The 23,108-nt window shown below is 40.9% G+C and overlaps 1 protein-coding gene across 5 annotated transcripts in view; it reads right to left on the reverse strand.

Annotated features, from left to right (window-relative positions):
- The window catches only part of CEMIP2 (cell migration inducing hyaluronidase 2), a 76,986-nt gene extending 65,369 nt beyond the window's left edge, over nt 1-11,617 (reverse strand). For 3 of the 5 annotated variants that reach the window (XM_042449157.1, XM_042449156.1, XM_042449153.1), the window contains exon 1: nt 11,474-11,617. The gene's annotated coding sequence lies outside the window, so the exon portion shown is untranslated. Of the gene's footprint in view, nt 1-8,387; nt 8,541-11,473 lie in introns of those variants that run through there. The other 2 variants (XM_042449155.1, XM_042449154.1) reach the window with 2 other exon arrangements.
- Nucleotides 11,618-23,108: the final 11,491 nt, after the last annotated feature.

Below are 23,108 nucleotides of genomic sequence, written 5' to 3' on the forward strand. Positions count from 1 at the left end.
ATCTTAGGCCAGAGCAGTGCTACCCAAAATAGTGGTCCAAACCCAGTTGCCAAGCCATGGGTCCCTAGTGAGTTTTCAGGAAAGAAAGAAAGCATCATGGCCAATGGGCATTATTATTATGCCAATTTTTAATTTATTATTTGAGTACTTATACCCCATCCTTTAGCCCTAGAGGCTCTCAGAGATTATTATTATTATTATTATTATTATTATTATTATTATTATTATTTAGACAGTTCCCTGCCCTCAGGCTTACAATCTAAAAAAACATGATACAAAAGGAGAAGGGAATGGTAGTGGGGAAGGGGATCAGGTCTAGCAGCTCTTCTCATATTCAATATTCAATTCCTGGAATATTTGCGGGGGGATAACTGCTATTCCCCCATATCAATTAGCCTTGGAAGCACAGGGCTAGAGCACATGGCACTGCACAGAAGCAGCTTTCATGCACATGGTGTGGTTTGAACGGCTGGAAACTATGTACATTTAGTAATCTACAAGGAACACCAAGTGCTTGAAGAACTTTGTTCATTAAACTTCTTCATTCCCCCCCCCCCCCCCCCGTTACTAGTATTGGCCTGAAGCTTTACATGGACCTCTATTTCTGTTGCCTACAAGTGACTGGTTAGGCCTCCTGATAAATATGTTACAGTGCGCCCTTGTTTTATGCATATGCTCGAGCCCCATTGCAAGTAATAGGGCTTGTGCCTGTGGCGGTGCGTGGTGCTGGAAGAAGCAGCGTATAATGTGCCCGTGTATGACCCGGGTGCACTGTATATGCTTTTTAAACAAAGTTGAACATTTAGATACATTTTTTTGCTCCAACACCATCTTCACTGAAGGGCATTTCCAAGAATATACTATGGGAAAAGTCTCTTTCACCTGGTGCTTTAAGATCGCTCTCATTCACCTAGTCATGATAATCTGCTGTGAGCTTTATAACCATTACAGAGTTTATCTGTTGTTTTAAGATTTAACTGATTATACACTTTCCCGATGGGATGAAGGACAAAACACAGAGGCAACAGGTGTCTCTCATGTCAGTGGAGTGGAGAGTCTGTTTCAGGTTGTCTGAATTTTAGAGGAACTATCCAATGTGCTGGATTCATTCTGGGAATAGAATGAAGCACCTTTAAAGTCTGAATTAAAATGTGGAAAAGGTTCATCACTGCCCTCAACATGAGAGCAACTAGCCACAACTGGTAGTATGTGAATAGTTTACATAAATATACATATATTTATACATGAATGCATGCAAGATGCCCCCCCCAACCATGAATCCTGTAACCAACTGAGCTTTATTTCAGATTATTAGCAAAATATTATTTGAAATTTGTCCACAGAATCAGGTACAAAATGGTTCTTTCACCACGTCCTATGGAAATAAAGCCCCTTCCCCGATTATTCCATAGTCATATACTCAAAATGGTGACTGATCATAATATAGCATTCAGGTCCACAGACAACTGACAGACAATGGTCCAAAACACACTGCAGAAATAATCCAGTTTGAGATTGCTTTAACTGCCCTGGCTCAATGCTAGGGAATTCTGGAAACTGTAGCTTTGTGAGACATTTAGCCTTCTCTGTCAGAGAGCTCTGGTGCCATAATAAACTACAGTTCCCAGGATTTCCTAGTACTGAGCCAGGGTGATTAAAGTGGTCTCAAACTGGATTATTTCTGAAGTGTGTTTTGGACCCATGGCTGGAATCCTGTTGCTTAGTTACAACTAGAGTAGACTCACTCAATCGATTACCCAATGGTGAGTTAACAGATAGGTAAATCCCACTGATTAAACAGATCTTCTCTAGGTACTGTATGAGTAAAATAAGTCAGGCTGATATCATTCAACAACCAATCCAGGAAAAAGAATAGCCTAATATAATTTTGCATGTCTCTTTTAACCCAAAGGGTTAACCCCAAAGGGTTAACCCCAAAGGGTTAAAAGAAGGAATTTGGCTTTTTCAGATGTTATATGTTCCAAAAGTTATACATTAATTCAGATCAATCAATAAAAGACATAGGCCAGGAGCCTACAAAGAGCTTGTGTACTGTAAATCCACACTAATACAGCTGCAGATATTGGAACATACAATATATCCATGCAATCCCCTTTGTGCAACAGAACTGAGTAACACACAGATGCTGTCTGTGCGACCCTCACTCCACATAAAGGGAAGAAGGGAAGACAAGGACACGGTATCAAGTTTGTTATATAAATAAACCAGCTGTGCAACAGAATTCAACTGGATCCCTTCATTCTACTAACTCAAGGAGTTCACTTCTTCTAGCGCAAAGGATCTTGTGTTAGCAGAATGACACTATTAGATTCAGGACTAAGGCCTGTTACAGACTGCCAAAATAAAGCTGCTTCGGGTCTCTTTGGCGGTATGCTTTTTAAATGATGCATGGGTCCTAAGAGTTCAGAGGTCGTGCCAAAGCCACACTCCATTCCTAAGCACTGGAGTGCAGCTTTGGTGCAGCTTCCGGATTCTTAGGGTGCATGCATCATTTAAAATAGCATACCTCCAAAGAGACTCGAAGCAGCTTTATTTTGGCAGTCTGTAACAGGCCAAAGTGTGTGAAATTCACAGTGTATACAGGGCTACCAAAACAATGCCACTCTCCTTGTGGATGACATTAAGGCGCCCTTAAAAATCTGTCAAGAGAAAAAAAAAAACATAACCTCACAAAAATGTTACTATCATTTTGAAATCAGGCAATGTCTCTAAAGACTTCAGAATTAGAACATTAGAAAGGAATGAAACGGCATACGAGATGCATATCTCTCATCTGAAACAACACAGATTTAGTGTTATTATGACCAACTGATTTCAATATAAATGGCAAGATTAACCAAATGTTGGTTAACCACACATTTTTCTTTGGTGCACATTTTCCACTTCTTAGTAAGAAATGTTTCACTTAAAAGGAGCCTGGACTGTAGCCTACATAAATACTTGGTGGACTGCACCAATGAAAAAGTATATTGCCCTCTTAAGTAATAGCCACAGATAGCTAGCTACCTAATTTTGTAGCATAAGAGCGGGCAGAAGCTACAAGTTCCAACTAACGATGCTCCCTGGAAACACTGGTAGGAGAGTAGTTCATCATCCCAAGTCATGGCCATAAAGGAGGTGTGGGTTCCATCACAAAATCTTACTTGATATGCTAAAATCCCAGAGGGACTAGTTGCACAGGTCCAAGGGCTAATTTATCCATACAGAAGCATACTAACCTTTCAACAAATTCCACAGAGCAGTAGATTGGATTTCTATGTGTTCTACAATTACAGAACTACAGAAAATTTATTTTCTGAGAAGATGGTAGCAATAGAGATTGTAATGGCCCTAGCACAGAACAATCTTTGGGGAAATATTTCCAGCAATGGGGAAATCTTTGTTCAATCATCAGTTTTTAGCCAGTTATTAAAACTGATGTTTCTGAAACAAAAGTGCAGCTCTTTTATTCTCAGATTCCCATATGGTGTTGGATTACAACCTCCATAAACCCAATCCAGTACTACCAATTTTCAAGGATGATGGAAGATCCAGTCCAGTCAGAAGGGCGGTTTAAAAAAAAAATGGTGGACCTGCGTGCCATCCTCTGTAAAAAGGCATAACAAAAGCCACTCCCTCCTGTTGGAGAGAAAGGAGCAACAATCTCTCTTTAAATCAGTGCTTCTCAACCTTGCTAATACCATGACCCTTTAATACAGTTCCTCATGTTGTGGTGACCCCCAACCATAAAGGAGCGGTGTCTTGGTTTCTAAGACCATCGGAAATATGTGTTTCTGATGGTCTTAAGCAACCCCTGGGAAAGAGTCATTTGACCCCCAAAGGGGTTGCGACCCACAGGTTGAGAACCACTGCTTCAGATTATATTAACTACCTTGGTTATCAAAGTATTACAGTGGACCCTTGTTATAGGTTGGAGTTTGTTTCCAAGATTGCCCCCTGGATAACAAAATCCGTGGATGCTCAACGTCCTCATGTAAATAGAATGACATAGCAAATTGGTGTCCCTTATAAAAATGGAAATCAAGGTTTGATATTTGGAATTTATACTTTTTTTTGAACTTTCAAACCGTGGATGCTTGAATCTGTGTATAAGAAATCCGTGTATAGGAAGGGCTGACTGTATTTAGAAATACAGTTGTCCCTTGGAATTGCAGGGATCGTTCCGGACTCCCCCCCCCCCCCCCCCAGGAGTTCCAAATCTCATGCATATTCAAACCCATAGGCTTGAATGGAGCGTGTGCATGTGGGACATGTACAGTGGTGGCGCGCTCCATTAAAGTGAATAGTGGTTGCCCCTCCACACATTTTCATGTCCACGGATATCAAGTCCGTGGATTTGGAGGGGCAACTGTAATACAGTTTTTAAAGAATCAGAGTACTTTTAAAGCAAGTTTTAATTGATCAGCTAAGCACTGCTGCCCTAGATACAACACATTCAGCTAACTGGATTCTACAGCGTGTGCCTGCATTTCACACAGGCTCACCATATGCCGGAAGAGCCCGTCACATGTCCCGGAAGAACTAATTAGGTGTGCACCCATGGTGTGTGCACGCTGCCGCACCACCATGCGACATGGGTACGAGCCCTATTGCTTCCTATGGGGCTTCAGCATACACTGATTTCCCCTTACACGGAGTGATCCACAACGGATCCCTGCATAAGGGGAGGGCGCACTGTATATTTATTACACCACACACCAAAGTGAACTAATCCCACAGTTTAGAGAGGGGAAAGTAGTCTGAATAGGCTTAGTAAGGGCTGATTCCACACCAGCAAAACAGGTACTACTTAGAACTGTGTTTTAAAACTAGCCTTAGGCTGTATTGTTAATTATTAGTTTATTGGCTTCACCACAACTTTCCCATTGATTTGCTTTATGCTGGATCATTTAATATAAGCAGATTGCAAAGCATATGGTGCTAGCACTGTAAAACTCGTTTCTACATCCTTGCTGCCAATAATATTCTGCACAACAGACTGAACACTATAAACATCAAGATTAAATCAATGCTAGCAGAGTTTTTAAACTTTGTGTCATACTAAGCACACTCATACTTTGTCCTGGAAAAGCAATTTAAAAATTCATATACAAATTGCCTTTTATTTTGACTCTCAACAAGGTATAATGGTTTTAGGGTTGGACTATGACTAGAGCAAGGCTCTGGATCCCTGTTTAGCCCCAGAAACCCACTGGATAACCTTGGGCAAGTCACATTCTCTTAGCCTCAGATTATCCTGTCTGAACAAATCTTGCCAAGAAAACCCCATTATTGGTTTGCCTCAGGGTTGCATTACATCAGAAATGACTTAAAGGCACACAACAACAAAGTCTTCCCCAGAATTTAATTCTACTTCTTTACATTTTTTTTTTAAAAATGAGAATGTCTTACTTAATAAGAATTCACATACCAGAAGCAAGTACACAAACTTGGCATGGATAAGGAATAATGACATGGATGCTTACTATTAACTTAAACATTCAAGATGCTATTAACAGGGAGGAGGGAATTTCCGATTAGATTTATGTGACTCATGTACGTCTCAGCATTAACGTTTTATTTTACGCAATTCAAACTCAGAACACATGTATAGTCTTGTATGGGGAGAAATTAAAATTGCTCTGCCCAGCTTCTGTCTTGGGAGGGCAGCTCCTGATATGGTTGCTGAGTTTCATGCAAAAGTGTAAATGGGAGAGTTGCCTCAGCCTAAGTGTTGTGAAATGCCCCTCGCTGTTGTAGCACCACTACTTGTAACAGGAAAAAGCTCCACTGTGCAGTGATAGAACACATTCTTTATATTCAGAAGGTCCCAAATTCAAAATGCAACATCTCTCTCAGGCTGCATCCACACTGTAGAAATAATCCAGTTTGACACGACTTTTAACTGCCATGAATCAGTGCTATGGCATTTGGGGAATTGTAGCTTGTTGTAGCTCTCTCTGACGGAGAAGGCTAAATGTCTCACAAAACTTGAGTTTGCATAATTCCACAGCAGAGCCAATGCAGTGTGAAACTGGATTATTTCTGCAGTGCAGATTCAGCCCCAGTAAGGCCAGGAAAGCCTCTCACCTGAAGCCAATGAGCACTGCTGCCAGTTAGTACAGACCAGACATGTGTGGAACCTGTGGCCTTTTAGGGGATGTTTAACTCCAGTTCCCATCAGCCTCTGGCAACATGACCAGTGAATGATCCAGAGCAATAGGAGTTGTAGTACAACCGCACCTAGAAGTGCCACATGTTCCCTGCCCCTAGGATTAAACCATTCTTGGCTGAAACAACCAACAGCTGTCCACATTCCTAACAAAGCTCAAGCATGAGGACAAGTGGACTTTCTTTGCTCTTCTCAGTTTGAGAGGTAAACTTGCAGCCTTCCCCCAAAAGGGTGGGAAAGCCTAAGAGATCTTCCGTTTGGGGAGAGGCAAGATATCAGAGAAAAACTAAAACCCAAACCAGGTTACGCCTAAATCATGGCAGCTTGAAGGGAGAAACTGCTGTGGAATATGGTAGCTGTGTTTGTGTGTATGACTTTAAGTTGACTTATGATTTATCATCAACTTCATAGGGTTTTCTTAGGCAGGGAATATTGAGAGGCGGGGGTCTCTTTTTGCCAGTTCCTTCCTCTGAAATATAGCCTATAGCACCTTGTATTTGTTGGTGGAACTTCCATCCAAGTATTAACCAGGGCTGGCCCTACTTAGCTTCCAAGAAGAAATGGGATCTGGTGTCTTTAGGGTATTTAGCTGGTTGTTGTGTACTTTTGACCCTATGGTGAACCTATCACAGGGTTTTCTGGGGCTGAGAGTGTGTGGCTCACCCAAGGCCACCCAGTAGGTTTCTGTGGCTGAATTGAACCCTGATCTCTAGAGTCGTAATCCAAGACTCAAACCACTACACCACACACTCTATTGAGTACTCCTCCCCACTTAAAAATCCTGACCCCTCCCCATGCTATCTCACCTCAGAAACTAAATAAGGTCTGCCTGGTTAGTGCTTGGATGGGGGGCCACCAAGGAAAACCAGGTGCTGTAGAGAGGCAGCACGGCATAGTGGTTGAAGCACTGGACTATGACCCTGGAGACCAAAGTCTGGTTCCCAGTTTGAGCATTAAAACCCACTGGGTGAGTCTTGGGTGAGTCACATGTTCTCAGCCTCAGAGGATGGCAATGGCAAACCTCCCCTGAAGAAACTTTCCAAGGAAACCTTAGGGTTGCTGTAAGTCAGAAATGACTTGGAAGAAGGACACAACAAGAAGAGTCAGAGGAAGGCTGCTGAGAAACTGGAGAGGGAGACTAAAATGGTGAAGGGCCTGGAAGCCATGCCCTATGAGGAAAGACTCAGGGAGCTGGGGATGTTTAGCCTGGAGAAGAGAAGGTTAAGAGGTGATATGATAGCCCTGTTTAAATACTTGAAGGGATGTCATGTTGTGGAGAGAGCAAGCTTGTTTTCTGCTGCTCCAGAAAACAGGACCCGGAACAATGGATGCAAGCTACAGGAAAAGAGATTCCACCTCAACATTAGGAGGAACTTCCTGACAGTAAGGGCTGTCCCTCGGAGTGTAGTGGAGTCTCCTTCCTTAGAGGTCTTCAAACACAGGCTAGATGGCCATTTGTCGGGGATGCTATGAGTGAGATTTCCTGCATGGCAGAATGGGGTTGGACTGGATCAGGGCCCCTGTGGTCTCTTCCAACTCTACCATTCTATGGCTAAATATGGCAAGCTATCCCTGAGTGTCCCTCGCTGAAGAAAACCCTAGGAAACTAATAAGGCTGCCATAAATTGCCAGGGAACTGGAGGGTGCATGCATATATATATATATATATATATATATATATATATATATACACATATATACACACACACACACACACACACTCGTCCACACACTCTTTCCAAGGCACTTTTCCTCTGGCCAGGCTTGCTATTTCTTCTCATTTGTCCAAAAGTGCTGCAGAACTAACCCAGTTTGAGACCGCTTTAACTGCCCTGGCTCAATGCTAGGGAATTCTGGGCACTGTAGTGTTTGTGAGACGTTTAGCCTTCTCTGTCAGAGAGAGAGAGAGAACTCTGGCGCCACAAGAAACTACAATTCCCAGGATTCCATAGCCTGGCGCCACCCCCAGGGCAGTTAAAAAGTGGTATCAAAGCGGGATATTCTTACTCTTCCCGTGCGGAGGCAGGCTAAGAAGCCTCTCCTAAGCCTCCTTTCCCAACCTTTCCCTCAGGAGGAGGGTTCTGTGTAGCCCAAAGGCAGAGGAGCAGAGAGGCCGAGAGGGAGGGAGGGAGGCGACACAAAAGGGAGCCCGGCGGCGGCGGCGGCGGCTGACAAGAGCGGGGCCGGGGGAGGCGAAGGCGAAGGCGGCACTCACCGGGGCCCTCGGGCGGCAATCGAGGAGGAGGAGGAGGAGGCGGCGGAGGAGCCGGAGGAGAAGAGGAGGGAGGCGCGGTCAGGGCGGCGGGGGCTGAGGCACCATGATGCCTTCCCTCCACGGCTCCCGCTTCCCCAACCCTCGGAAAGGGCTCCGCCTCACCAGAGGCCTAGGCGCCGCCTGCCGCCTCGCTTCTCCTCCTCCTTCCCTTCTAGGCCGCCCAAAGGAGGAGCCTTTCCCCTCAGGAGGAGCAGGCCTTGCTGCTGAGTAGGAGTGGCTCCATTCCCAGGCTCCTGAGGGGAGACTTCTGGGCCCAAAGGCCTCGGGGAAGCCCTTCTCTTATGCCCTTATCTAGAATACTGGCCCATAGGGAAGCATTGGGTAATAGGGCCATAGAGTTGGAAGAGACCCCAAGAAGGGCCACCCAGCCCAGCCCCATTCTGCCATGCAGGAACTCTCCACCAAAGCACCCCCCACAGATGGCCATCCAGCCTCGGTTTAAAGGCCTCCCGTAGGGAAGCATTGGAGAACGCTTCCCCATAAGGAGGCATTGGGGAATGCTGGCCCATAGGGGGGCATTGGAGAATGCCTTCCCATAGGAAAACACTGGGGAATACTGGCCTATAAGGAAACATTGGGCAATGCTTGCTCCATAGCAAGACATTGGAGAATACTGGCCCATAGGAATCACTGGAGAATACTTGCCCCAAATGCCCCTCCATATACTGCAAATCCCAGGATTGCACAGGAGGAAGCCAGAGCAGTTAAAGTGGAATAATGTCCATGTAAGCTAGCATGGCATATGGTACTCTGGAGAACAGGATTCAAATCCCTGCTCAGCCATGGAAACCAACCGGATGGCCTTGGGAAGTCACACTCTCTGAGCCTCAGAGCAGGGCAAAGGCAAACCTCCCCTGAGCAAGCCTTGCCAAGACACCCCCAAGACAGGGTCACCTTGGGGTTGACATAAGTCAGGAATGACTTGAATGCGCACAACAGCCACAGAAGCAGTACTGTAGTGCTAATTGACACTACAAGATATTGTAGGATGATTTCTTGGCAGAGACTATTGTTGTTATTGTTTGGTTCTGAACAAATCTTGTGAGCAGATGTCACAACCGCAAAGGAGGACAAGGCACTGTAAAATGTAGGACATGCTATATGCACTGTATATATACACACACACACACACACACACACACATATATATATATATATATATACATGCTTCTTAATCCTGCTCAAAATGGAGGGCATTTTGGAATTCCTCCTGGACAGAAGGTTGAAATGTAGGACAGGTCCTGGAAAAGGAATGTGTTCCCCAAGTCTCCTTTTCTCAGCCCTCCCAGTTTATTTCTTCTAAACAAAATGTCATTGCAGTGTATTTCTTATGGGGGACAGGGCTTGCCCTCCTAGAAACCTATTTTGCCCCACTGGATCCTTTCATGATGATGATGATGATGATGGTGATGATGATTTTCCAGCTTCTCTCTGCACCCAGGGACAGTGAAACCTACATAGTGACCTCTAGTGGCCACAAAGGGGAAATGTTGCCCAAGCGATTTAACAATTGGAACAATTGGAATAATACAAAAAGTTAAGTCTCCTTAATAATAATAATTATAATAATAATGAAATGCATGGGATCAGAACTAATTTGGATTTCGGATTTTTGGAATATTTACATATACATAATGATACATCTTGGAGATGGGACCCAAGTCTAAATGTGGCATTCGTTTACATTTTGTGCACATCTCATACACATAGCCCAAAGGTAATTTTATCACAATATTTTAAAATAATTTTGTGCATTAAACAAAGTTTGTGTACACTGAACCATCAAGAACGCAAAGGTGTCCCTATTTCAGCCACCCATGTGGGCAATGTTAGGATATTTCAGAATTCCCAATAAGGGAGACTCAACATATTCAAGCTTTCATAGTCTACCAATAAACTTACATCCTGCCCGATAATCTAAGCAGCCCTGAGGTATCACTGGGTAACGTAGCATGTTCTAAGTAGTGTTACTTTTTAGCAACTGAGTTATTGTGACTGTTTATCATTATTATATTCAGGTATTTTGTCAGTTTGCTTATAACTGGCTCCCATTTATCATGCGTGGGACCAGAAGTATCACCATTGTTTTTCTTGAGGGGAAATTCAGAAAGAGAATACATGTTGATGCTTTTTTGGCTGGTCTGCCATCACTCAAAAGAAATGCCACTTTGTAATATGTATGATATTAAATACTGTATTTAGGAAAATGTTCATCCATGAAAAATATTCAACAATTGTACTTTCTTTATCTAAAACATTGGACAAATAGATGTGCGTTCTGCTTTAAATAAGCAGCTGTATAGAATTCATTTTTTCTTCTTCTAGAAAGTCATATGATTTCAAATCTTAGCTTTCAGTTATTGGTGTTTACAGATGGACTTGAGATTCAACTGAAAATTATCTTCTAATTAAAATAATAGGGGTTTTTTTCCATCTTGAATGTCAAGAAACTACAGTGATTTCGACAATAATAATTTAGGAGGATGTACTTGGAAGCACATACTGCATATGAAAAAGAGCCATTACAACTAGAGTAACAACCATTGTTTAACATGTTTACACATTAAATATATCAATTCAGTGCAAAATACTAAAGGAAATATGTCATATATCTTTGTAGTTCTTCCAGATAATAACTATCCAATATGGGTAGCTGGAAATCTGGATTGTTCAAGTGATTGACTTTTTGTTGCATACTAGATAAACAGTACTCTTAGTTTCGCTGAAAATATAACACATTTCTGTAGCCTTGAGAAATCTGGCTGCTTGTATGAGGCTTGTAAACAAGATTGGAAACAAAATGCAAAACAATCAACATGATTTAGAACTTGAGGTCCCCATATAAAATTGCAAAACAACTTTGCTCCAAATCCGTGCCAAAAGTACAGCATTTATCAGAATCGTATATTCTGATGATATTCATGAAAATATTTCGTATCAGACTATTTCACCTATGTGGAATACAGTATACATTAATTTTCATTTTCTAAAAACACATTACAGTATCAAATGATTTTAATACTTACCTACTTGGTTAGGGGCATTCAAAACTAATGACAAAGCTGAAAAGTGAAGGAAGCTTTTTCTTGTTACATCCAAAGTTTTTTATCCATACAGATAATCAGCAAATGAGCAAATAGTTGCTTTTGCTTTCAGGCAAGAATTAATATAGGGGTTTGACAGGGCTACAGGAAGACCATTATCTGTAACAAACTCTGTTCAGGATGTCATGACACTTATTTTTCGGACTTACGAAAACAGGAATTGTCTCATGTGACATAGAGATGTGAGCCAAATATTTAGCAATTCTTCAACCAGTTCAATCAGGAATGTAATTGCAAGCATTAGTGATGCTTTTCAAATGTTACAGCATAATCTTGCGCGTGTCTATACAGAAGTAAGCCACACTGAGTTAGGACTTCTTCCCAGGTAAATATATACAAAAACACAGTCTGAAATGTCGAGACACATATGTGAGCTAATACATTTGTTACTCCTGATTATGAACGTGTCTCTTTCACCATGGAGAACTGAAGTTGCTCAGTGATGACGCGAATGGATACTAATCCAGTGGGCTGATACTGATCCATTTTAAAATGGATATGTAGTGTATAAATCTTTGCTAGCATGTGGACTTACTGGGTGATAATGGTCAAACTGCCACCACCAAAGGTAGTTAAGATTCAGACTAAGGGCCCGTACAGACAAGCCAAAATAAAGCTGCTTTGGGTCACCTTGGAGGGATGCTGTTTAAATGACACATGCATCTTAAGAGGCCAGAAGCTGTGCCAAAGCTGTGCTCCAGTCCTTAGGGCTGGAGCGTGGCTTTGGTGCAGCTTCTGGTCTCTTAGGCCGCATGTATCATTTAAACAGCATATCTCCAAAGTGACCCGAAGCAGTTTTATTTTGACCTGTCTGTATGGGCCCAGAATTTCATTTTAGGGAACATGTGTTTTAAGTTGCAGTTAATTGCCCTTGAGTACATTTTTATTTATGGTAACTGTATGAGTGGCAGGCTTCCTAGGTGCCCTGTTATCAAAAGCCCTGCTCAAGTCTTGTAAATTTAGGACCTTGGCTTCCTTGATAGAGACCATCCACTGTAATGTGGTCTTCCTCTTTTTCCCATTGCCTTGTACCTTACCAAGGCTTACCATCTTTTCTAATGAGTCATGCCTAAACTATGGCCCAGTACACATGGGTGGTGAAAAGTACATCAGAAATGTCTGTTGCCTTGGACTCTATTTTTCCTTAAAATAAATTACAATTGGCCATATGTCATTTCTAAAAACTGCTGTCTGTTTGCCTGTTTCTGGCACCAGAGCTTAGGACAGTCCACGGTAAACTTGTCACATTTCAAACGGGTTACTAAGGGCACCGTGAGTTTGTGTTTGTTAAGCTAACAAAAATGGACCAGTGAAAATTAACATGTATGTGCTTTCAAAAGTTACGTCTCTGCAATGGCTGATTTTGCAGCTAGGGGATTTGGGGCTATAAACCTAGCAAACTCCATTGTCAATATATTACTTTCCTTTACAAAATATTGTAAAGCTCTGCATTGGCCTTAGGAGAACGGACTTTTTAAATAGTGTTTATATTAATAACAATATATTGCGTTTTACACTGAACAAAATTGTCATGTGTTTCTTCGGACAAACTATAGCGTATACTGGATATGTCCTATGAGCACTAATATAATCACAAATGTTGCTTTGAAGTTTAAAGTGACCTCATCAAGTATGTTTACAAGTTAGTTGAATGTCAAAAATGTCAATATTGTGTCTTCAAAAACATGTATGTTGTGGCTTGTGTGTTTGGTCCTATCCTTCTACATATGTGTAAAAACGTTCCCTTTTCATACTTAGAAAGTTTTGGGAACATGTTTTGTTGGACTTCTAACCTGAACAATCTACCACACTTTTTACCCCTCTCATTTCAGATTGGAAGATGCGAATCATCTTTCTTTAGTCGTGAACTGTGGGCTGCCTATTCTGTTGTTCCCCCATGTCCAGGGAAAATAGTCTCCAACGCTGGCATTTTTGCCCCCCAGACCCTACTTACACCTTGATGTGCGGACGAAAACGTGGGAGTCGTTGGACTCTGCCATCTTTTCGAACGAGCAGACTGGAACATACTCACTCTAGAGAGAAAAGTCAGATTGCCATTTGCAATGTTTCATGATCTACGAACCGAGCAAAGGCCAACCAGGACTTGCTGCATGTTTTGTGCGTTGTTCTCCTAACCGCCAACGTATAACACTTACTCTTCTCACATGGGAATGCTGTTGACTTTAGGCAGCCGATGAAGCAGGCTTTTTACATAGGACTTGAGTTCACGGATTACATTGCAATATATTTTTCATATGATTATTTCTGGATATGGCGAGCAAGTTCAGGACAAAACCACAGAGAAGAAATCTCGTCGATGCTGACATTGTATGCTGCTTGGGTACGCTCTAGAATACGAACAATGGGGTAACCTAGAGGTATTATTTTATTTATGTCTGAGACGTTGTGTGCATGCACATTAATATGTAAATTCTCAATAATTGTTATTTTGCGAATTTCTTCACATATATTTTCTTCGTGAGAGTTTATTGTAACCACTACAATAATTTGTTCATACTTTCCTAATCTATATCCAGGCAGGGCAAAGGAAAAAAAAGAAAAACACAGAAAAAAAAAAAAAAAAAAAAAAAAAAAAAAAAAAAAAAAAAAGGCTAACATATTAATCAATTGTATTGTGAGAAAAAGGAGCAGTCCCTGTTAGATATCAAGAGAAAACAGTAGTTGCTATGGCTACCGTTGTACATTGGCTACCTTTATTCAATAACTACATTGTCTGTTGTCGGAAAGGAAAACCAAAGTAGGACGGGTTTTCTTTGTGAACCACCTACTTGCTATTACAGTCTTCAGCAAACTATGTTACTGTTCTGCAGTTGGCTACCAGTCCAGTATACGTCACGGATGTTCAATGTCTAAATGTTCTTCTTTTAATTCAGACAGAAGGCGAGAAGAAGGGCCGTCAATCTCAACGTTCATGGTATGGCTCTATGTCTCTCATACCTATAGGAGCACTTGGCATAACAAGGCCTTACTGAATAAAATGAAGGTCTCTTTGAATTTCCTGAACATTAACGGTCGTTTACTTTATCCACCTTTTAATGATAATCTTAAAAATAATGGTAAAGTGTTCCACTATCGTTCATTCTTTTTACATCAAGTTCCAACTGTTACATAGAGGATGGGGTGTGCATAGCATACACATGCACACACCCAATCTGTCACCTTTCAGGCTTTCTTCTGTCTAATTTTATCTACTTCCTGCTTCCTCCTTAAGAATGGGGAGAAGAGCGACACAGATGGTGGTGTCCTCTGATTGTTAATTGGTTACCACTTAGTATGCAGGATTCGGCGAGTTTACTGTATTCGAGCTTGGACTTCTTTCCATTTGGAATTAGCCATTGTAGAACTGTGATAGACATCCCTTATACAGGTTGACCCCCTCTTCCAGCGCTTGGGGGCTCCAACTCCTTTCAGCCTCACTGTGTTTACACTTAGGATTTCTTTCTCCATGGTAATCTTGGTTACTCGGGCTTCAAGGTTGGCTCCCCTTTCGAACACGTGGCTATGTTAATCAATGCAGTTTCAGTTGGTAAAGGTGTGCAACAAGTTCTCCCTCTCAATTCTTAAATGACAAATCTATCAGACACAGTAATATAAATTTATAAAACCAGTTAATATTTATTTATTATTAACAGTTAAGATAAAAACATTGAATCTCATCTGAATCTCTTTCCTATATCCCAGCTGTCTCAAAATGTTGGTTTACATCTTACCAATTTCTGTTCTCCTAATGGCCTTCCCACTTTCTCTGACTGTCCTAACTAAGGGGTGAAACAGACCACCCATATTCTTGATTCTTGCTATCACTTGGTGAAATAGGAAATCCAGGATTTCCTCCATAGCATTAATCTATACGTTAGCATATTCTGTAACAGTCTGGTATCTTTCTAACCACAACTAGCCATGGAAAAAACTTTTCTATGTGGAGTTACGAATGTGTTTGTGATATATAAAGGATGACATCCTCTTGAGGCTGATTGCAGGGATTCAACCTAATTTCTGCGTTCACTCATCCGACAGCAGTGTGAATTTTTAAGGACCTATCTGCTGCCAGGTTTTTATCCGTTGCCAGTGTTTCTAACACATCTTTTGATGTGTTGAAAATACATCTAAGGGCAAGAAGAGAACTTTTAGAACGAGAACTTTTAGTTGTCGGAAAACCTATTCAATCTTTCTGTTTTTTTCTCTAACCCTGATGGAGGGTTTACCATTCAAACATTTGCATTATATCTATACTGAAGGAGAACTGATGGTATCATTTTTTTTTCACTGATGGTATGCCAACATTCTGCATATACAATTCTGCAGAAGGAAAAGTTTATAAAACATTAGAAATCTGAAGGAACTTGAGATTTTGTTTCTAACCATTTATCTGGGAAGCGAACTGGTACCGTTGAAGTATTGGAAACCGCGATCATTTCTAGATTAATGGCTGGAAAGTTGTAGTCGATACAGTGAGGAATTATTGTGGTACAGGATTTGCATTAATTTCACGTAAAGAGCAAGTAGTGCTGTCATTCGATGCAATTTCTGGAACCCTTTTGATTCAAAAGTGTAATTGCAACATTGCATTTGACCAGATTTCTATTTAAAACAATGAAGGTCCAGGGTTGGTTTTGACAGGTTGGAGCACGTTACATTCATGCATAGGTAAGTGATGAGAATAGTGCACAACCTATCCTAATGAGCGCAAGTTATTACATGTAGGAAATTTGAGTTTGGTTGAGTAGAATTTGGTAACATGGGAAGCGTATGGATATGTGGGAAAAAATATGAATTAAACTTGGGGGGGGGCGCCAGGGCTATAAAGAGCCTGACAACTCCCTTCTTTAAAAACACAGACTCACATGGATTCTGTTCACTGTTTGCGGGCAACAATTCACGTGTGCTGGTGCTGGCATTATGGACCTTACAGAGCACTCATTCATACAGCTCAGGATCCAGGTTACTCTGAAGGACCTATTACTACTATTGATGCGCCATTTGTCTATATCTCTTTAGACTCTTACCCTTCCTTTAAACCCAGCTCTTTGTACAGGTACCTATCTAGTGCATGTGGTTCCCAACCTGTGGGTCCAGCGACACATCCTTTGGGGTGAGGGTCGAATGACCCTCTTCATGGGGGTCACCTAAGGAGCATTGACAAAACACCTATTTAATTACAGTTATGAAGTACATTAGCAACGAAAATAATTTCATGGTGTTTGGGTCACCCCACACATGACGGAAACTGTATTAAAGGGTCGCGAGCATCGGCCATTAGGAAGGTTGGACAACCCCACTGATCTAGTGGGGCGGAATACAGGGAGAGGGCCATTCTCCTGGTTACCAGAAACCTCCATTCTCTGGGAAACAGTTAGACTGGTGTTACTCCTTGCTATCTTTTCCATAGACAGACTGAAAGAAACTTTTTTGTTTCAGCACGCCTTATGTGGGGCTGACCCATCTCAGAAGGAAGGGATCTTTCATGTGCTGTATTTATTTTGTTTCTGTTGTTTCACACTGCTGTTTAATTATTGATTTCAATAAGTTTAATTATATTTTACCTTTCATAATGATGTCTATATTTTAGCTTTGCAATTCTTTTTAACCTTTGTTGTAACACTGCCTTAGTCCCCAACTGGAAAACAGGTGATGATCTAAACTGGAGATGTCATAATAATGAAAAATTTCCGTATGTGCTTATTTTCACTAAACTCATTTATCAGTTTAACTAAAAATAAGATTTGTTAGTGAAATATCAACATCTTGCATGACTGTGGCCAGAACGGTTTATCCCTCCTTCATACAACTCCTTCTCCAAAATTTTTTTACACAATTCCTACTGACAAACCCACAAAGATGTGGGACGAAATAAAAAATTATGGAGGACCAGCATGGCTGACTGATTGGCAAGACTACAGTATTATTAACACTATTTACTTGTATGTGGTCCTCACAGTCTGCGTTTCCGTGCAAATGCAGACCATTTCACGTTAGATGCTCATAGATTGTGTCCAGGCTGCATTATTTGTCATATTCGGATTTTCCCCAGCATGTTCCTTATCTGTAGATAGACTGCTTAATTCATCTGGTGGGGTGTATGGACTGTTTTGACCAATGACATTCATAATTACTTTTTCAGGTATGCTGAATCCGCCCTGAACAATGTGATTCATATATGGGCCAAAGCTATAGGAACACGTGCCAATACTGTGGATCTTGCTGCTACGTTATGAAAGTACCTGCCTGTAAGTGTCATTATCTATTCTCTCTCTGACCTCAGGAATGCGAGTAAGCTTTTCCTGCATTACATCAGAAGAAGCCCTACTGCTTTGATGCATTACTCCACAAGTAAGATGTAGTATTTCTTAAAATGGCCATACTGATACCGACCATTCCTGGCATGGTCTTTCACATAAAAAGCCAGGAAAGAACAGTAACTAAATAAGAAAAAGAGACGGGTTTCATCCACAGGCCATTCTGATTTGATGCTTTATTGTAAATAATTCTTGTTAAAACATATATTACAAAACACAACAGCCTTCATTATTATACGGCTTCACTAACTGAACTAACAGTTTGTCTAAGCGGTTATACAACTGTAAACGCTTTAATTGCCCCACACAATCTTTAGCGAACCTCGGAAGAAAGACATAAGAATGGCCAAGGGCCACTGCAGTCAAGCTTGAGCCCCTTTTTTCTGTTATTGAACTCGCAAACCTTATGGTTTTTGCGTGAGTGGCCTGCAGTACAGGCATTTATAAACCACGCACACCCCATATCCACTATATGGATTGTGATGTTAACCCTGTATCTCTGAATGCAAAAGTTCCTTATGTTGGTGGAGTGGAAGGGAACTTGGTCTCTCAGAGATTTTAGGGAGCAGCACTTCAATCCAGTTTCCCCACACCCATCTCTCCATTCGTGTTTCAGAAGGGTCCTCCAACCAGTTTCCCGGAAACTGGTGTGAGAGGCTGGTGACGAAGGGATTGTGTAAATAGCATTGGGTCATACTTTGCCTCCATCTTCCAGCCACCAAGAATGCATTCATGCATAGCGGCAACTCTGGGCTCTGGTTCGCCATTCTTTTTACTTTATCAGTTTTCTAGTGCACTTATAAAACCTCCAACTAAACTCTTACTTGCCCACAGTTGACCAGCGAAATAATAGTTACACACCGTGAAGATATTATGTTATTGGGTGGATTTTTAAAACCATAATCTTTTAAACAAATTATATGGAAAACATGCAGTAACGTAAATTCATCTAACACCTGTTTGTGATTTGTTGTGGTACTTTTTGCATACTGATTCTTTTTCTGTGTTCTTGGTAGCATTGACAAGATCTCTAAATAACATCTCCTGGAGTGTTAATAATTCCATGCGGGACTGAAAGATTGAATGAAGTTGATTGACTTTTCACATGGAACTTAGCTTTATTTGACCGCTTTGTCAAATGACCTGTCGAGAACCCACTTTGGGTAGAAGGAGCAGCGAGCACAATGACTGTTGAGACTTCAGGACAATTACCTTGAAAGATTTTCAAAAAAACAGTTTGTTAGTGTCACCAGGAACTTAGTGAATTTGTAACATTGCTTTGTATAGTTCATTGCAGTGTGGAACTTTCAATTGCAGCAGAACTGCAAGAATCTTTGATAACCCGCAGTTGTTAACAACCTGCTGGTTTCTGTTTTCAAAATCATGGGTCAGTTGCCTTTCTTAGTGTTACAGGTGATGATTTGTAAACATTAAATTAATGAAGGTTTTGATACAGTATTAAACTGGAACACATATAGATGAGGGGGACCAAGCTTGTGTAAGTCAGTTCATCTATTTTTTGTGCAAGTTTTCTTTCAGGACTACTACTAATGTCATGTTTGCAAGTTTTTCTTAACGATGGTACAAAAATATCATACTAAGTGAAATTTTTATGTAAAATTCAGATGCTGTTGTAAAACTGTTGCCAAATGGTTTAGCATAATCAGAAAGAACGAAGGTTATATACCAAATATTTTTAAAACACATCTCAAACTTTACCTGTTGAACTCTCTATGTTGCCCAAGTGTAACTGAAAGCAGTTGCTAAAAGTCACCCAAATAGCCATTACCAAATGATAGTGACTATGAAAGAAGAATGGAAGCACCAATACTTGAAAGTTAAAACAAGCCCTATGCATAGGAGGGAGCAAGTCAAAACATCAGTTGTTTTATTATCTTACGTGTCTGTCTTATCTCTGATTGTTTCTTTTTTCCTTGAATCATTAATGCGCTTACCAAAAGATCATTTGGCCCATTGTTTCTTTGCAAAAACCAAAGGCACAGAATCTCTGCTTCTTCTTATAACTACTTCCTATTACACACGGTTCCATATTAACCAAGCAACTAAATACAGTATCTTCCAGCAGTTCCTCTGGACATCAAAAAGATCATTTGTATAGTGGCCACTTGGGCATTTGAAATCGGTGTCAACGAAGGAAAACTTGGGACTACACAATGAAAAACCCATCAATTTGTTTTGACCTTTTTTGTATTGGCAAACATGCAAAGTTGCCCATTGTCTTATTTGGATTTGATTCCAATATTGTACAGTGTTAAAACTTAATTGTTTCACTAATTATTCTGAGGAATTCTACTAACTGTATTCCTATATACGTGAACCGACGATGTTTGCCCAACTCTAGTAACAATCAAGTTTGCCTTTCCCTTGAATACATTTTTGCTTGAATACATAATATAAATCTACGACCTAAAATGTCATAGCCTAATTTGACGTTAACAAATAGTAATACCTTTCCAATCACACACTTGTGCCTTCGCATTATTTAAACGTCCCTTACTATAGTTTACCTCATTACTGACTCGTTTTGTGATTGTCCAGGACATATTATTATGTAATGTATTGTGACTTGCTTTCAGCATTGAATGTGTTTCAGCCTAAATAAGAGAAATTCCAATACACTTAGATGCTACAGTTTTGTTCCATGCAAAAAAACCCTTAAGTGTAAGCTCCTGATCAGTCCATTCTTCGTGACACAACAAGATTGTAAGCACATTTCCCAACGTTACTACAAGCGCATTCTTCGCAAAAATTCTACTGGTTCTCGTTTCATATTGACCATGTGTTTTCACTTCTCCACGGATCTGTCTGTGGCTATTTTCATCACCACATTTCTACTTTGAGCAGTTTGGCTTGATTCAAGGCATTCTGTTAGTGTTATACCTTTAATTCTTTATGCAAACTGAGTCTGACTTTACTTCTTACAAGCTTTGCAGATTTAATTTTATGTTTCACGAATGAAGGTGACCTGAACAAACTAAGTATGACTAAATACAAGCAGTTTTTTTAAGAGTTATCGCAATAATATAGAAAATTTCATTTTGCAGGCTTACTGGTTGCAGTTGTGGCCTCTACACATAGAGCTCACTGTTGAAAATGCTATACCAACACATGATGTAATAGAGTAGTAACACATTTCATACTTTCTCTCCATCCTGCCACACCCCATTTATGTGCTGACTACCTATCATTACATTGCTTCAGATACTTTCGCTGTATTCGTTTGGGTTCATCATGGAGATTCTATCCACATGGCGCCCTATGTGGAGAGACAACATGTGTTTGGCCCGAGGGAACGAATAGTAATTAAATTTTCATGGAGTAAAACTGACCATGGTTGCAATGAACTGAACGTTAAAAGGCTTTTCTCACTATTGGTAGTAGACAAGCTCAGGAACACCCTCCCCCCCCCCAGTTTATAATCACGTGGTAATCTAATTAATAAAACCGCTTGTTTTAAATACATTGTTTTGGATCCACATTGTAACCGTTAACATTTAAAGTACGAATCAGTATTTTTGTTCAAAGTAGAGTACATTAAGTCTACATTTGTCACAACTTTAATAACCTGGATATCTGGGTCGGCTGTGCTTTACATTCATTGAGAACGTTTAATTTGGCAAAACGTTATGAACTGATAGTCTTTTTGTAGCACAGTGTAAGAGAGCCAACATCAGTGTGTTGTGGTTTGACGCAATTGGGACTGATGACCTCTGGAATCGCCAGGGTTTTGAGTCACTTCCTCACTCAAGAAAGCACCTTTGGGGAGATCAGGACACCACACTCCTCACGCTTCAGCAGGATGGGCAAAGTCGCTCTCTTTGAACAACTCTTGCCAACACAAACCCCCATGATAAGATTGCCATACAGTCAAGACCACTATTGGAAGGTTGTTACAAACAACTTTCACGTACCTCACATGCATACTAGGATTCATAACCCATGTGCACTAGAAAGCAATGCTTGAACTATCCTGGAGCTGTTTATAGTGCATAGTAGACTTTTGTCAGCACTTGCATCTATGAAAATCCTTAGTGCTATTCTCGGCTTCCCATTAAGCATATTTCACCTACCTCAGCCATGGTTTGAAGCGTTAGATTTCACAGCTCTGAGAGACCAGGGTTTGACTTCCCCTCTCAGCCATGAAATCCACTAGGTTCACTTTGGACAAGTTCACATTGGTCTCAGCCTCAGGGGAAGGCAATGGCAAAACCTCTGAACAAATCTTGCCAAGAACACCCCATGATCAGTTTTCTAAAACTTTAAAAAAATTTAATATCTAAAGAGAAACAAGTTACAATAGTGCCCCCCCCAACAAAAACGTTACCTGTAACTTATAGCTCAATTTAATTTTTGTCAGTCATCATTCACCTGGGTGGGGAAATTGTGCATCCCTGATTGTACACTGTTGTATTTGCCAGCTCGCCGACCCATCCCTCACTATTGTTTATTCGCTGTCTCAGGGTTTCTAGGGGATTTGCAGTTTCATTCCGACTGAAGGCCTTGATTTGTTTTTATTTTTAAAGAATTACATATAAAACCAATCTTGTAGGAGCCGAGTCAGTAAGTTGCATAGCTCTTACCATCTTGTCCTGTACTCTGTATCGTGAAGTTTTTATCCCCAGTTCCTACCAAATTTCCCTAAACCTCTTTTGGACGTAAAAACTCCCATTAAGCCCCAGGACTTCATGTTCCATATGCTACGGACTTGATGGACATTGTTGATCTTCAAACATCTGGAACGGTACACCAGATTCAACGAACATTGTTCTATTTTGTTTTTTGATAGATTACTGACTGTGTTCAGAACTTAAATTCCGAATGCAACTGTAGGTGATAGCTGTATTTCTCGCAGCAGTTTAATCATTCTATTGGACCCCACACTTGCAGGATAAATAATGTGACAAGCCAATGGGGTGAATTGGTGAATTTGCCTACCAGTAGTGATTGATGAAGTTACGAAGGTAAACAATGCCCTCTTGTTGCAATGTATGCACAGATTTTAACAAGTGGCTCGTTTAGGCCAGCTTTTGCCCACAGCTCGTGCGTTATACTCAATTGGTCACTCATTTTTATCATCACGGAAGAAACGCAGCTTTGTTGTACGTCCTTTGCAACTTGTGGGCCTGTAAATGGCTGGTGGGTAAAAGTGCTTATGTACTCTATATTATTCTCATGTCTGTATATATCAGGAGACATGGTCACCGTTTGTTCCCAAGTAA

The sequence above is a fragment of the Sceloporus undulatus genome, chromosome 2 (assembly GCF_019175285.1).
Source record: "Sceloporus undulatus isolate JIND9_A2432 ecotype Alabama chromosome 2, SceUnd_v1.1, whole genome shotgun sequence".
Classification (NCBI taxonomy): domain Eukaryota; kingdom Metazoa; phylum Chordata; class Lepidosauria; order Squamata; family Phrynosomatidae; genus Sceloporus; species Sceloporus undulatus.